This window comes from Stenella coeruleoalba, assembly GCF_951394435.1.
Source record: "Stenella coeruleoalba genome assembly, chromosome: 12".
Lineage (NCBI taxonomy): Eukaryota > Metazoa > Chordata > Mammalia > Artiodactyla > Delphinidae > Stenella > Stenella coeruleoalba.
Window position 1 is genome coordinate 18,690,509 of NC_137158.1, and position 15,331 is coordinate 18,705,839.

General features: G+C 39.0%; 1 protein-coding gene across 3 annotated transcripts in view; it reads right to left on the reverse strand.

Moving 5' to 3' along the window:
• UBE3D (ubiquitin protein ligase E3D) overlaps positions 1 to 15,331 on the reverse strand; it is a 435,152-nt gene that overhangs the window by 111,357 nt on the left and 308,464 nt on the right. The gene's annotated exons all lie outside the window — the stretch shown is intronic.

Here is a 15,331-nt window from a genome sequence, read left to right on the forward strand (position 1 = left end):
GCACCAAGAAAGACCGAGTGACAAATGAAGTCTCTACAACTCTAGTACAGACTGTGTGCCCAGAAAGTCTACTTCAGGAAAATGCTACTGGGGGACATAAGAGACCTCCGGGGCCAGGTGGCCGAGCAGTTTTAACCTGGAACCAAATAGAGAAGGGAGCCTGCTTGAGCAGTGCACGAGCCCCAGGTAGACTGCATTGTTGGTTGGCTGCCCTGCATTCATTCCTTCTTTCTTCCTTCTTAACAAAACCTCAATTTGTTTCCATGGATGTTTTCTTCCCCTATACAGTCTCTGAGAAGGCTGACCCCATCCCCAGTTCTTTGGATGGGTCTTAGCTATCTAAAAGCAATCCCATCCTCCTTTCCAGAGGTTTGGTAAATTGTCGTGTGATCCACTGAGACCAGGGAGAGGCTTCCCGGGGCTTCCGCTAAAGCTCTACCCCGCCTTCTGGAAGACATTTTGGACATTCCTCAAAAATCGTTTCTTTGTGATGCAAGGCTCAGAGCTGTCGCCAACCTGGGAATGAAGTCAGTCCACTAAGGAGCAAAGAGCTAAAGAAATACATATATGGGGGCAAGGGCCGTGGGATTAGGTCACTCGGAAGCCGTCTCACCTAGCATTTCCAATTTCACAAGCCCATAAAATCCTTACGGTTGAAGCCAGTTTGATTTCAATGCTTTTGTCATAGGTGACAGAACACCCTGGAAAAGAAGAAAAGAGGAAAAGCAGGAAGAAGAGGAGGAATTATATGTAAGACGTGGAAAAATTATTGCAACTTGCAATAAATCGTACTCCAGCTCAGGTCTAGCTGACTTTGGAAGCCTGTCTTTGCCCACTGTCATCTCACACTGCCTTTCTACTGATGAGCAGAGAGGAGCGCATGCTTCATTTCCTGCCTCAGTAGGGTGTGCCCTGGACCTCCACACCAGCTGGTAAAACAACTTCTGCTTGAGAAAAAAAAGGGCTATATATAAGAGGAAGGGAAAGAGTACTAATCCTGGAACCCAGTCTTGAAAGGAGAAGCCCAGATCCTATGGAGGTGGCAGAGGCAGAAAGTGCTGGCTTCCCTTCTGTTCTCTGGCTTCCCTGGGTCATGTTTCATCACAGCGCAAATTCTGGCAGCAACGGGAAGGAAGCTGCTAGCAACTCCTGTTCTCAAGGCCTTAGCAGAAACAAGTCGATGGAGAAAAGAAAATGCTACCAGTGGAGTCAAATAGGTAGAGAAATTGACTGTGTACACTTTTGCAAAAAGAGCAGGGAAAGTTGCACCCTTAACTTCATTTGTTTTTATTTTCCTACCCTTTAAGGCAAGTGAAATAAGGCATATATTTCCCCAAACTTTAAGTCATGGAAATTCAGTATGAACATGCCTTTTTATGCACTAAGTACTTTTTCCTTGGAAAATGGTTTATTAACTGCATAGGCAACTTGATTATCAAAGAACACTTTGATAATACAACTGAACATTCTATTGCCAGGAATGTAGTTACCTAAGATGGACTTAGCATAAGTAATACAGTTACCTGATGTAGTAACAGGTGGAAAGAGGCAAGAGCGTCTATTTTAGAGTAGATTCCCTCCCTGCCCAGCTCAGAAGGTTACCTCCTCCCCCCAAGGCAATGGAAGACAGAGATTCTGATTCCTCCAGCTCCTGGTAGGGAAGAGATGAGTGGGGAGGGGGAGGGAAGGGACGGCACTCCTGCCCCTCCCATGATGGAGCTCCCATCACTTCCCAGTAACAGAGAGTCTGCACACCACCACACAGTCCAAGATTCTCATACAAAGGCTGTAACAAGGGGTAGAAGTCGCATGAGAAACGTATCAGACACCACAATTCCCTTACCTCTCCTTCCATGGGACTCATCTGGAAATACCCAAACTTCGTTATACTCATTGATCCTTTTCTTTTTTTTTTTTTTCTGGCTGTGCTGCACAGCTTGGGGGATCTTAGTTCCTTGCTTAGTTCCTTGACCAGGGACTGAACCCAGGCCCTCAGCAGTGAAAGGGCGGAGTCCAAACCACTGGACTGCCAGGTAATTCCCGCTCATTGATGCTTCTGCTCTGCACTTGTGCTCAGCAGTTACCTGATCTCACTGTGAATGTGTGAGCACAAACCTCAGGTGGGTCCCAGGGCTGCCTGGCAATCCTGCTACATTTTCCCTATGCCATTCACTCTCTCACTCTTCCAATTATTCACTTTTCTCTCCTTAGACCACCAACATTCCCTCCCCTCCTCATTCTCAACCAATGGCTTTGCTTCTTACTTCAATGAGAAAATAGATGCAAACAGAAGAGAATTCCATATCCTCCCATTATCAAATTTACCAATTTTTCATACATAGCAGTGGACCTTGTGCTTATCTAGGCAATCCCTTCCCTTGTACACAGAATCTCAGTCCCTCTCAGCTGCTCTTAATTATGAAAGAGCCTCAAGGGGTTGGTGAGACTCCTGAAAATATATGCAAAACGTCCTGTGTATAAGTATTTTATTCTGAGGAAACGTCCACAGTTTTCATAAAAATCTCAATCAAAACATTTAGCTCCACTATTCTAAGAGCTAGTAATTGCCAACATTTATTGAGCCTTCACTATGTATCTAGTACTAGCATGAATGAGCTAAATTAATTCTTTCTTTTTTAAATAAATTTATTTATTATATTTATTTATTTTTGGCTGCATTGGGTCTTTGTTGCTGTGCGCGGGCTTTCTCTAGTTGTGGCGAGTGGGGGCTGCTCTTCCTTGTGGTGCGTAGGCTTCTCATCGCAGTGGCTTCTCTTGCTGAGGAGCATGGTCTCTAGGCACATGGGCTTCAGTAGTTGTGGCACACGGGCTCAGTAGTTGTGGCTCACGGGCTCTAGAGCACAGGCTCAGTAGTTGTGGCACACGGGCTTAGTTGCTCTGTGGCATGTGGGATCTTCCCGGACCAGGGCTTGAACCCATGTCCCGTGCATTGGCAGGTGGATTCTTGACCATTGCGCCACAAGAGAAGTCCAATGAATGAGCTAAATTAATTCTCAATGCAATCTTCTGATAAAAATATTATGTACTGGGCTTCCCTGGTGGTGCAGTGGTTGAGAGTCCGCCTGCCGATGCAGGGGACACGGGTTCGTGCCCCGGTCCAGGAAGATCCCACATGCCGCGGAGCAGCTGGGCCTGTGAGCCATGGCCACTGAGCCCGCGCGTCTGGAGCCTGTGCTCCGCAACGGGAGAGGCCACAACAGTGAGAGGCCCGCGAACCCCCGCCCCCCAAAAAAAATTATGTACTGAGATATCTATATCACAGGTGGGCAAACTGACGCTCAGATGCTCAGAGAGTTTAGATAACCTATTCAAGGTTGTACAGCTCGAGTTGCAGGGCTGGGATTTGAGCACAGACAGGTGCTAAAGTCCATCACACTAGGAGAACTGGCCACCAAGGGATAAAGGATTTAGGATTACTTTTTCCTTCCCCTCATCTTACCTTTGGAAAACTTATACAAAAACATATATATAAATTCTCATAAAGGAAATGCTATTTTACAGTCAAAATTATTCTAATAAAGCACAAGGCCGGGGAAGGTGAATGGCTTTACTTCACGAGTAATTTAAATGATATATTGTTTTCTACTTTGTACATCATTTTTTAATGAACTATTACGAGATATTATGCAAATGAAAAGTTATCAACCTTCTATAAATAACAAAAAAGTACCTCAAATATATAATCAGTGATTTATAACTGCTCAAGTGATCCAAGAAGGTAATTTAGCCTGTTCCTGGAATTCTGTGTATCTGGACAATTAAAACATTGTTTGGTTTACATTCTAAAAGGCCAAAATGTAGGTCACTACGATACATCCTTACTTGTTACGCCCTGGCTGACATTTATCCTCACTTTATGTCTGCAGGTCAAGGGACACATGCTCAAGACATTCAACTGCCCTGCCTCGAATCTCATTTGTCCTGGTTCTCAATGGAGAAAACTAAATATTGCTCTGAAAATAAGACTGCCAGGATGTAGCCACCTTTCCACTGCTTCACACTGCCTGGTCTTCATTTCTTGCATTGCAGAAGCCACAAGCAACATATCCAACTATTTGGAACAGATAGAAGCATTTTCTTGAGTTTCTACTATTTGTCACAATACACAGACAGAGTCTGGGAGAATTCTTGTCTTTCCATGTAGTAGGTACGTTCCCAGTTATAAGATGACGAGAGAGGGATTTACTCCGGAAAACTAATCCAGGGAGAAATCTCAGTTCTCATCCTCTGCCTCTTTGCAGACGTGTTTCTATATCCAGGAAATATATGACCAGGGATCCCTAGACATAGGTGTTCTTCAGTCCTTAGCCACTACTTACACCAACACCTGGGAAAGTGCCAAATCTATCCCCAGATCTCTCAGACCTCCCAGTAAGTTCCCTTACCCCTTACAGTCCACACTCCAGCTATGCTGAGCTTTGTCATTCTGCAAAACCATTCTGCTGCTGCTAGATTTGCTGCTGCCTCTGCCTGGAACACCTTTCCTTTCCTCTTTCTCCTCCTTTATTTGGCCAGTTCTTCTTCCTCAATCACCACCTCAGAGGTGCTTTCCTTGAGCACTCCCCACCCCAACTCAGGGATAGGTGGCATCCTGTGGCTCCCCTGGTGCCCTATTTACTCTTAGCAGCAAACTGTTGCTGTGGCCTACTGTCTGTCCCCCTTGCTGGACTCCACCATCCTTGGGACAAAGAACTGTTTCTGCCTTGTTAAAATGTTCATCTTTTATTGTAGCCCAGTGCCTGGACTAGAATAGATGATAAATAAAAATTACTTGCTGAAGGAATGAATGACTGTCCTCATTTATCATTATCCTCTGTTTAGGGCTACATGCTTGTAGATGCATGTAGGAAAGAGGTATGTAGAAGTAAGTGATACAGGGACACAGATAAATTAAAAAAGAGAGTGAGAGAACAAAAGCCCTACCTCCCCTCTACAGGAAAGAAGTATACTCATCAGGTAAAAACTGCGCTCCAAAGATAACCACTTCCCTCTTCATCTTTATTTCTATTCCTCCTCCTACACCACTACTTCACTGGTCCTTACCATATGCCCTCCTCCTTTCTCATCATTTTGTTTTTGCCATATCTTCTAAAGCTAACTCCTGATCATTCTCACAACGTGCCTTTCTCTCTACTGTCTTCTAATGACCACTCTCATCTGATTCACATTGTCTGTTTCTATTTAGATGTCAAAACAGCATGGAAATAATTTTGCAAAGAAATGTGGTGTACAACACATGGCACACACGAATTTGTGCCTTACAACACTAACTATGATAACAAGATATATTTTCTAGGTATGCTGCCAGAGGACACATCCCTTGAGAGCCTGCTCTGGTGTTCAGTAGGGCTTATGTTCATGGGTTCAGTGGGATGGTAGCAAACAAACAAAAAAACCAGTTCTTAACAGCTATCACCCCAGGGCTCAGCAGAGAGGAAGCAGACAGAAATTCCCATCTCCCAGTCTTCCCCTGAAAGAGATGTATTTGCATACTTTAAGAGGTGAACCCTGAGGGCCCACCTTCCAATCACCTTGAACCTAGCTGCTGACTGAGATCCTCCCATTTGGGACACTGACAGGTCTGGGCACATCCTCAACTAGGGGGAGCTATTAAAAATAGAATAGAAAAAAAAAAAAATAGAATAGGCTGCTTGGACAATCATAAAGGTCTGAGAGACAACCAAGAGCTCAGACAGGGTGGAACCATAAGATTCATCTCCTACCTAAGACCAATACTTCAAGACTGAGAGACGTGGCTGTTTTATCTAATGCACAGAAACCAACACAGAGAATCAAGAAAAATGAAGAAACAAAGGAATATACTCTACACAAAAGAACAAGATAAAACCTCAGAAAAAAAAATGTTAACAAAATGACGATTTAGCTGATAAAGAATTTAAGATACTGATCACAAAGGTGATCGCTGAGGTCAGGAAAGTAATGCATGAATAAGGTGAGAATTTCAAAAAAGAGACTGAAAATATTTAAAAGTGCCAAACAGAAACACAGAACTGAAGATTATAATAACTGAACTGAAAAATTCTACAGAGCAGTTCAATAGTAGACTAGATGAAATGAAGAAAAGGTCAGCGAACTTGACGACCGAGCAGTGGCAATCATCCAGTCAGAGGAGCAAAAAAGAAAAAACAAAGAAAAAGAGTGAAGATAACTTAAGGGACTTACAGGACAACACAAGCAGACCAATATTCACACTACAGAGATCCTAGAAGGAGAAAAGATAGAGGGGCAGAAAACTTACTGAAAGAAGTAACGGCTGAAGACTTCCTTAATCTGGGGAAAGATCTCAAGTAAAAAACCTAACGTTACACCTCAAGCAAAAAAAAAAGAACAAACTAAGCCCAAGTTAGTAGAAGGAAGGAAATAACAAAGGTCAGAGAAGAAATCAATAAAATAGAAATTAAAAAACAATATAAAAGATCAATGAAACTAAGAGCTGCTTTTTTGAAAAGATAAAACAGACAAACCTTTAGCTAGAGTTACCAAGAAAAAAGAGAGAAGATGCAAATAAATAAAAAGAGAAATGAAAAAGAAGACATTACAACCAGTATCACAGAAATACAAACGATCATAAGAAACTACTATGAGCAATTATATGGAAAAAAATTAGACACTCTAGAAGGAATGGATAAATTCCTAGAAATATACAACCTACCAAGACTGAATCATGAAGAAACAGAAAATCTGAACAGACTGATTACTAATAAGGAGATTAAATCAGTAATTAAAAACCTCTCAACAAACAAAAGTCCAAGACTAGATGAATTCTACCATTTAGAGAAGAGTTAACATTTATCCCTCTCAAACTATTCCCGAAAATTGCGGAGGAAGGAACACTTCTGAACTCATTCCATGAGGCCAGCAACACCCTGATACCAAAACCAGACAAAGATCACAATAAAAAGAGAATTATAGGCCAATATCACTGATAAACATAGATGTGAAAATCCTTAACAAAATATTAGCAAACTAAATTCAACAAACATTAAAAGGATCATACACCATGACTAAGTGGGATTTATCCCAGGGATAAAAGGATAGTTCAATATCCACAGATTAATCAATGATACACCACATTAACAAACTGAAGAATAAAAACCATATGATCATCTCAATAGATACAGAAAAAGCATTTGACAAAATTCAACATCTATGTATGACTAAAAAACTCTCAACAAAGAGGATATAAAAGAAATGTACCTCAACATAATAAAGACCATATATGACAAGTCCACACCTAACATTATACTGAATGGTGAAAAGCTAAAAGCTTTTCCTCTAAGATCAGGAACAATATAAAGATGCCCAGTCTCACCACTTTAACCAACATAGTATTGGAAGTCCTAGTCAAATAAATTTGGCAAGAAAAAGAAATAAAGGACATCAAGATCAGAAAGGAAAAAAGTAAAACTGCCTCCATTTGTAGATGGCATGATATTACATAAAGAAAACCCAAAATAATCTATCAAAAAATTGTTAGAATGAAAAATTCAGTAAAGTTGCAGGATACAAAATCAATAAACAAAAATCAGTTGTGTTTCAATATACTAATAATGAACTATCAGAGAAATCAGGAAAATGATCCCATTTACAACTGCATCAAAAAGAATAAAATATCTATAAATAAATTTAACCAAGGAGGTGAAAGACTAAACACTGAAAAGTATAAAATATTGATGAAAGAAACTGAAAAAGAAACACATAAGTGGTAAGATATTTCATGCTTATGGATTGCAATAATTAATATTGTTTAAATGTCCATACTGTCAAAGCAATCTACAGACTCAGTGCAATTTCTATCAAAATTCCACTGGCATTTTTTTTCACAGAAACAAAACAATCCTACAATTCATATAAAATCACAAAAGACCTTGAATAGCCAAAGCAATCTTGAGAAAGAAGAACAAAGCTGGAGGAATCACATTTCCTGATTTTAAACTATATTACAAAGCTATAGTAATCAATACAGTACGGTACTGGCATAAAAACAGACACATAGATTAATGGAATAGAACAGAAAGCCCAGAAATTAACCCATACCTATATGGTCAATTAATTTATAACAAAAGACCCAAGAATGTACAGTGGGGAAAGGACTATCTCCTCAATAAATGGTTATGGGGAAACTGGAAGCCACATGCTACTGGATCACTATACACAAAGATTAACTCAAAATGGATTAAACTTGTATGTAAGACCTGAAATCATAAACCTCTTGGAAGAAAACAGGCATTAAACTCCTTGACATCTGCCTTGGTGATGATTTTTTGGATTTGACACCAAAAGCAAAGGCAACAAAAGCAAAAATAAACAAATGGGACTATATCAAACCAAAAAGCTGCACAGCAAGGGAAATCATCAACAAAATGAAAAAGTAACCTTCCAAATGGGAGAAAATATTTCCAAGTCATATATCAGATAAGAGGTTGATATCCAAAATGTATAAAGAATTCATACAACTCAATAGCAAAAAGCCAAATAATCCAATATAAAAATGGACTAGACATTTTTCCAGAGAAGACATACAGATGGTCAACAGACACATGAAAGATGCTCAACATCACTAATCATCAGGGAAATGCAAATCAAAACCACAATGAGACATCACCCACATCTGTCAGAATGGCTATCATCAAAAAGACAACAAATAACAAGTGTTGGTGAGGATGTGGAGAAAAGGGAACCCCCTGCACTGTTGGTGGGAATGTAAATTGGTGCAGCCACTATGGAGAACAGTATGGAGGTTCCTCAAAAAATTAAAAATAGAACGATCATATGATGCAGCAGTTCCACTCCTGGGTATTTATCCAAAGGAAATGAAAAACCGAACTCAAAAGATATATGTACCCTCATGTTCACTGCAGCATTATTTTTTATCTTGAGTAATTTTATTTTATTTTATTTTTTGCACATCTTTATTGGAGTATAATTGCTGTACAATGTGTTAGTTTCTGCTGTATAACAAAGTGAATCAGCTATATGTATACATATATCTCGATATACCCTCTGTCTTGAGCTTCCCTCCCACCCTCCGTATCCCATCCCTCCGGGTCGTCACAAAGCACCGAGCTGATCTCCCTCCGCTATATGCAGCAGCTTCCCACTAGCCATCCATTTTACATTTGGTCGTGTATCTATGTCAATGTTACTCTCTCACTTTGTCCCAGCTTCCCCCTCCCCCACTGTGTCCTCCAGTCCGTTCTCTACATCTGCATCATTATTCCTGCCCAGACACTAGGTTCATCAGTACTATTTTTTTTTTTACATTCCATATATATGTGTTAGCATACGGTATTTGTTTTTCTTTCTGACTTACTGGACTCTGTATGACAGACTATAGGTCCATCCACTTCAGCATTATTTACAATAGCCAAAACATGGAAAGAACCTATCTATTTATCCAGAGATAAATGGATAAAGTGTGGCATATATACACAATGGGATATTACTCAGCTATAAAAAGTGAGGAAATCATGCTATTTTCGACAACATGGACGGACCTTGAGGGTATTATGTTAAGTGAAAAAAGTCAGAGGAAGACAAATACTGACGATCTCATTTATATGTGGAACCTTTTTTTTTTTTTTAAATATGTGGAATCTTAAAAAACAAACCAGAACTCATAGATACAGAGAACAGATTTGTGGTTGAGGGGGTAGGGTGGTGGAGCAGTTGCAAAATGGGTGAAGGCGCTGCAAAGGTACAAACTTCCAATTATAAAACAGATAAGTCCTGGGGGTTTAAAGAACAGTCAGGTGACTATGGTTAACAATACTGTATTGTATATTTGAAAGTTCCTAAGACAGTAGATCTTAAAAGTTTTCATCACAAGAGAAAAAAATTTGTAACTACGTGTGGTGATGGAGGTTCACTGGACTCATTGTGGTGAGCTTTTGCAATATTACACATATCAAATCATTATTTTGTACACCTGAAACGAATATATATGTCAATTATGTCTCAATATAAACAAAAACAACTAACTTCTATTTTACCTTCTCTGCATTTTGAACAAAATCTTGAAATAATTGGGCAGCAACGGATTTAATACTTCAGTGTTTTCTCTCCAGTTCTTCCCTCAGTCTAGCTCTCGCTGGTGATTCCTGCGTACCTTCTGGAAAAACTATGGCGGCAGCAGCAGCTTCCCTACTCACTCTCAGAGTCTGCCCAGCTGGGCTGATTTCAGGATGATCTGAGGCTCCGCCTCTGCCCCGCCCACACAAGCCTTAAGTGGTGGAATTTTCCCACTGAAGCCCGTGGAAGGGGGATGTGGGCCACTCACCAGGCCCCAAAGTGCACTGCCAGTGCTGACCACCAGGCTCTACAGCCAAGCAACCACGGGGAGATTATAAAGAAGTCAAAACCACACCAAAACCCAGTAGGAGGCAAAGCCAAATTTCCAAACTTTCCAACCACAGATTCTGGGCATCCTTTTTGCCATTGCCCAAACTTAAGCAAGTAAAAAAATTAACTTAAAAAATAATAAATATGTATTAAGCTCCTACAATGTCTAGGAACTATTGTACGAACTTGAAATACAGCAGTGAACAAATTAGACAAATTCCCTGGCCTCCTGGATTCTACATTCTAGTGGTGAGACGGAAGGGGAAAAAAAAATCAATGAACAAGTAGTTATAATATAATACTAAAACTTCCCTTAAGAAAACTAAAGAGGGCAATAGGATAGAGCAAGATGAGGACTGTCAACCTATTTTAGATGGGATGGTCAGGAAAGACCTCTTTGAGAAGGTGACATTTGAGTGGAGATCTGCATGGAGTGAGGTAATGACCTTGTAGCCAGCAGAGTGAATGGTAGCAGTTGCAAAGGCTTTGAGTCATAGATATCCTTGGTGGGATTGAGGAGCAACAAGGAAGTCAAAGTGGGGGGACAGAGCGGGCAGTGGTAGGCAATGGGGTTGGAGGGGTAGCCAGAGAGGACTCTCAACCCTCACTGTGCCTCTGAAACACCTGGGGAACTTTAAAAATTCACAAATGCTAGGTCCTGATCCCAGAGATCTGATTTCAGTTGATTTGCAGGTGGTACCAATCAACAGTAATTTGTCAATACTCCCCAGGTGATTCTAATGTGCAGACAGGCTTGAGAACCACTGATGTGGGGCCTTGTACCGAATGTGATGGGAAGGCACAGTAGGTTTGAGCAGGGCAGGGAAATGATCTGATTTACATTTTTAAAGGATCATTCTGGCTGCTGGGCAGCACAAGAAAGCAAATAAGAGGACAAGAGAAGAAACTGGGAATCCCAAATAGAAAGCTATTGTAACTGTCCTGGTGAAAAAGATTATGGTGATGAGGGTGATGGAGGTGCAAGTGGTGAGAAATTGTCATATCTGTGATATATTACGAATGTAATGCCAACGGGATTTGCTGGTAGATTGGATGTGGGATATGAAAGAAAGAAGACTTAATGATGACTCGAAGAAGTTTTGGGTCTGAGGATCAAAATTTATGGTGTTAGTGAAGCGGGGTCCATCAGTGGTGGGATGGGAAGAAAAGAGTAAGTTTGGTGGGAGAAATCAGAAGTTGATGTGAAAATAATGTGTGAAAAAGTGTTATCAATGATGTGAAAAAGTGTTATCAACACTTTTCTACATCTTTACCTTCTTCCTTTCTCTACTTAACTTTCATTTGGCCCTATCCTAACTCCTACCCTGTCTAAACTACATACTATCTCATCTCTTTTGTGAATCCAAAGCTCAAACTGTCTCCCTACAAACCCCCCTACACTGTTGGTGGGAATGTAAATTGGTGCAGCCACTATGGAAAACAGTGTGGAGCTTTCTTAAAAAACTAACAACAGAATTACCATATGACCCAGCAATCCCACTCCTGGGCAGATATCTAGAGAAAACTCTAATTCAAAAAGACACATGCACCCCAATGTTCATTGCAGCACTATTTACAATAGCCAAGACATGGAAGCAACCTAAGTGTCCATCAAGAGATGAATGGATAAAGAAGTGGTACATATACACAATGGAATACTACTCATCCATAATAAAAAGAATAAAATAATGGCATTTGCCCCAACATGGATGGACCTAGTAATTACCATACGAAGTGAAGTAAGTCAGACAGAGACAGACAAATACCATACTATAAAATGACACAAATGAACTTATTTACGAAACAGAAACAGCCTCACAGACATAGAAAACAAACTTATGGTTCAAAGGGAAAGGGGGTGGGGGAGGGATAAATTAGGAGTTTGGGATTAGCAGATACAAACTACTAGATATAAAATAGATAAACAAAAAGGTCCTACTGTATAGCACAGGGAACTATATTCAGTATCTTGTAATAAACCATAATGGAAAAGAATATAGAATAGAATATGTATAAAAATGCAGAATCACTTTGCTAAATACCAGAAACTAACACAACATTGTAAATCAACTATACTTCAGTTTAAGAAAAAGTTTCCCTACATTAATATTATATCACTATAGGGCTTCCCTGGTGGCGCAGTGGTTGAGAGTCCACCTGCTGATGCAGGGGACACGGGTTCGTGCCCCGGTCCGGGAAGATCCCACATGCCACGCAGCGGCTGGGCCTGTGAGCCATGGCCGCTGAGCCTGCACGTCCGGAGCCTGTGGTCCGCAATGGGAGAGGCCACAGCTGTGAGGGGCCCGCGTACCGCAAAATAAATAAAAATAAATAAAAAAATATTATATCACTATAAAATAATGTACCCATATAGATATTCTAAAGATCTGAGGAAAGACGCATCTGGCTACGCCTATAGCTCCTGGAAAAGACATTACAAGCATATCCACGAGGAAAGTTTTCGCTCTTGTCAATGTACTCTTGGGTGCAAGTTGGCAGTTAAAATTTGGTTTAGTCAAGTTTCAGAGGAGTGGTCCCTGAAGCTTTTAAGGGTCAGGCCAACTGAATTTCAAGAAGTACCCAATCTTCTCTATTAGCGTTCTTGCATATAAAATGATTGCATAACAGATTTTACAAAAATGAGATGCATTTCTTTATTTATATATTATAAACAAGGCTCATTAGATGTTCCTTTCACTTAAAAAAAGTTAAATATCTCCATTTTTTTAGAGAAGACTTGAACTTCTGACCCCTCTTCTCATTTTAACATGAGGTTTTCAGATTTCTGAAAAGCAATATTGAATGTTTAAGTTTTTCTAGTGGCTGATTTCCAGTCTGGAATTAATTTGGCCTATCTATTTGAAATTACTCTTCTCTGCAAAATATGTTAGAATAACTTTCCTTTCATTAACTCCAAAATGGCACTGGATGACAACAGCTTTAGCAATACTCATTTCTCATAAAAAAAAAAAAAAGAGTTATACTACTTAAATTAAGAGAAAATATATCTGTATCAAATTTTCTTTAGCAAAACAAAAAATAATTTAAAGCTGAAAAATAAAAGAAAGACCTTAAAGGGAATTTTTAAAATAACAAAATATAAAGACTAAATGAAGATTAAAATCATTTTATAGATGTATAAAAACAGGACAGCTAGCTATAAATATCACTTTTCATGTTCTAAAGATGGTACCAATCAAACCTTCTTAGTTAAACAAAAGTTAGAGATATCACGACCAATGATTAGACTAAATTATTTCAGAAACAAGGTAGAGACCCACCATTCTGGATTTTTAACTTAATGGGAGAATATGGGAGGGGAAAAATAAACAAGGTGTCATAATAATGCTAGTGATAAGAGTTTGCTTTTATGTACCAAAATATTGATGAAAGAAGCTCTTCAAATATTAAAAAAGGATTGCACGTATGTAATAAAAACAAACAAGCAAACAAACAATGTCTATCTCAGAAAAACTGACTCAGATATGAAAAAGTTGGGGCTACAAATAAAGCTTCAAGAGAAGAGAAAGTCAAAGAGGAACATATAAGCTCCTCTTGACTCAGGGAAGAAAAAGATCAGAAACATATTTTTCCTTTTATGATACTGAGCTTCTGAACAGTGTTTTGCTTGCCAGAAAAACTGAAAGCAAAGGAAAAAGCATTTTAAAGTGACAAAAAATTTCCCAGCAATGTTATAGAGTAGACTGATCCCATATATACAGCAATATTTTCTTGAAGACAAAAACTCATCTTGTGCTAATAGATTTACTGCTTTATTTTTCTGCTAAATTTCTGTGCCTTTAGTTTCAATGCTTTTGAAGCACTGCTCAGTTACATAAGTTGTAAAAGCAATTGTTAATGTGAAAAATTAATGATGTTTATAAAATTATGTTGATATACACTGAGGCAAGCTCAATTTTTTATAAAAATGTAATAGCTTACTAAACCTTTCTTATAAATACATTTATTCAAAACATGTGAAGGTCTAATTTATCTTAATGGTTTTAAGGCAATATTAACTTGATCATCTACATAATACTAACTTGAATAGTAGAATTTTTTTCTGTTTCAATCTTTTAATTTTTAAGAAAATTATTGAGATTTAATTGACATATAACATTGTATTAGTTCAAGGTATACAAGGTATATATCGTATACACTACAATATACTAATGACATTTATTAGTTCAAGTTATACAACATAACTATTTGATGTATGTATATATTGTGAAATGATTACCACAATAAGTTTAGTTAACATCCACGATTTTTTTTCTTGTGATGAGAACTTTTAAGATCTACTCTCTTAGTGACTTTCAAATATACAATAGTGTATTATTAACTATAGACACCATGCTGTACAATACATCCTCCGATATCTCTTTGATAAGGGCACTAATCTCATTCCTGAGGGTTTCAGCCTCATGACCTAATTACCTCCCCAAATCCCCACCTCCTAATAGCATCACATTTGGGATCAGGATTTCAACTTATGAATTGGGGATGAGAGGACAAAAACATTCAGACCATAGCAGTGCTAGAATTGACAGAAGTTAGAGACTCAGAATACAGGAGTCTAGGGAAGAAGCCAGAATGACTATGTGGTTTCTGAGAAATTGATTCTGGCCATTGAATTAGGGTAAAATCGTTTTTAATGGGAAACTGAAGAGTTTCATTTTGGAATTTTCCAAATTTAATTCACCTGTTGTACATCTGACTAGCAACCTGAAACAAAGGTCCGAGGTTTAGCAGAGGACTAAGAATTGGATTTGTATCAGAGAAATGTTCACCAAAGAGAAAAAGATTTAAAAATAGTGGGTACAGTAAAGATTGCCCAAAAAAATATAGAAAAAAAAAGCTAAGGATACAGCTCTTAAAGACCACATAAAAAGGGGAGATTAGATGAAGGAACTATAAAAATGTATTGGAATCATCAAAGAATTGACTG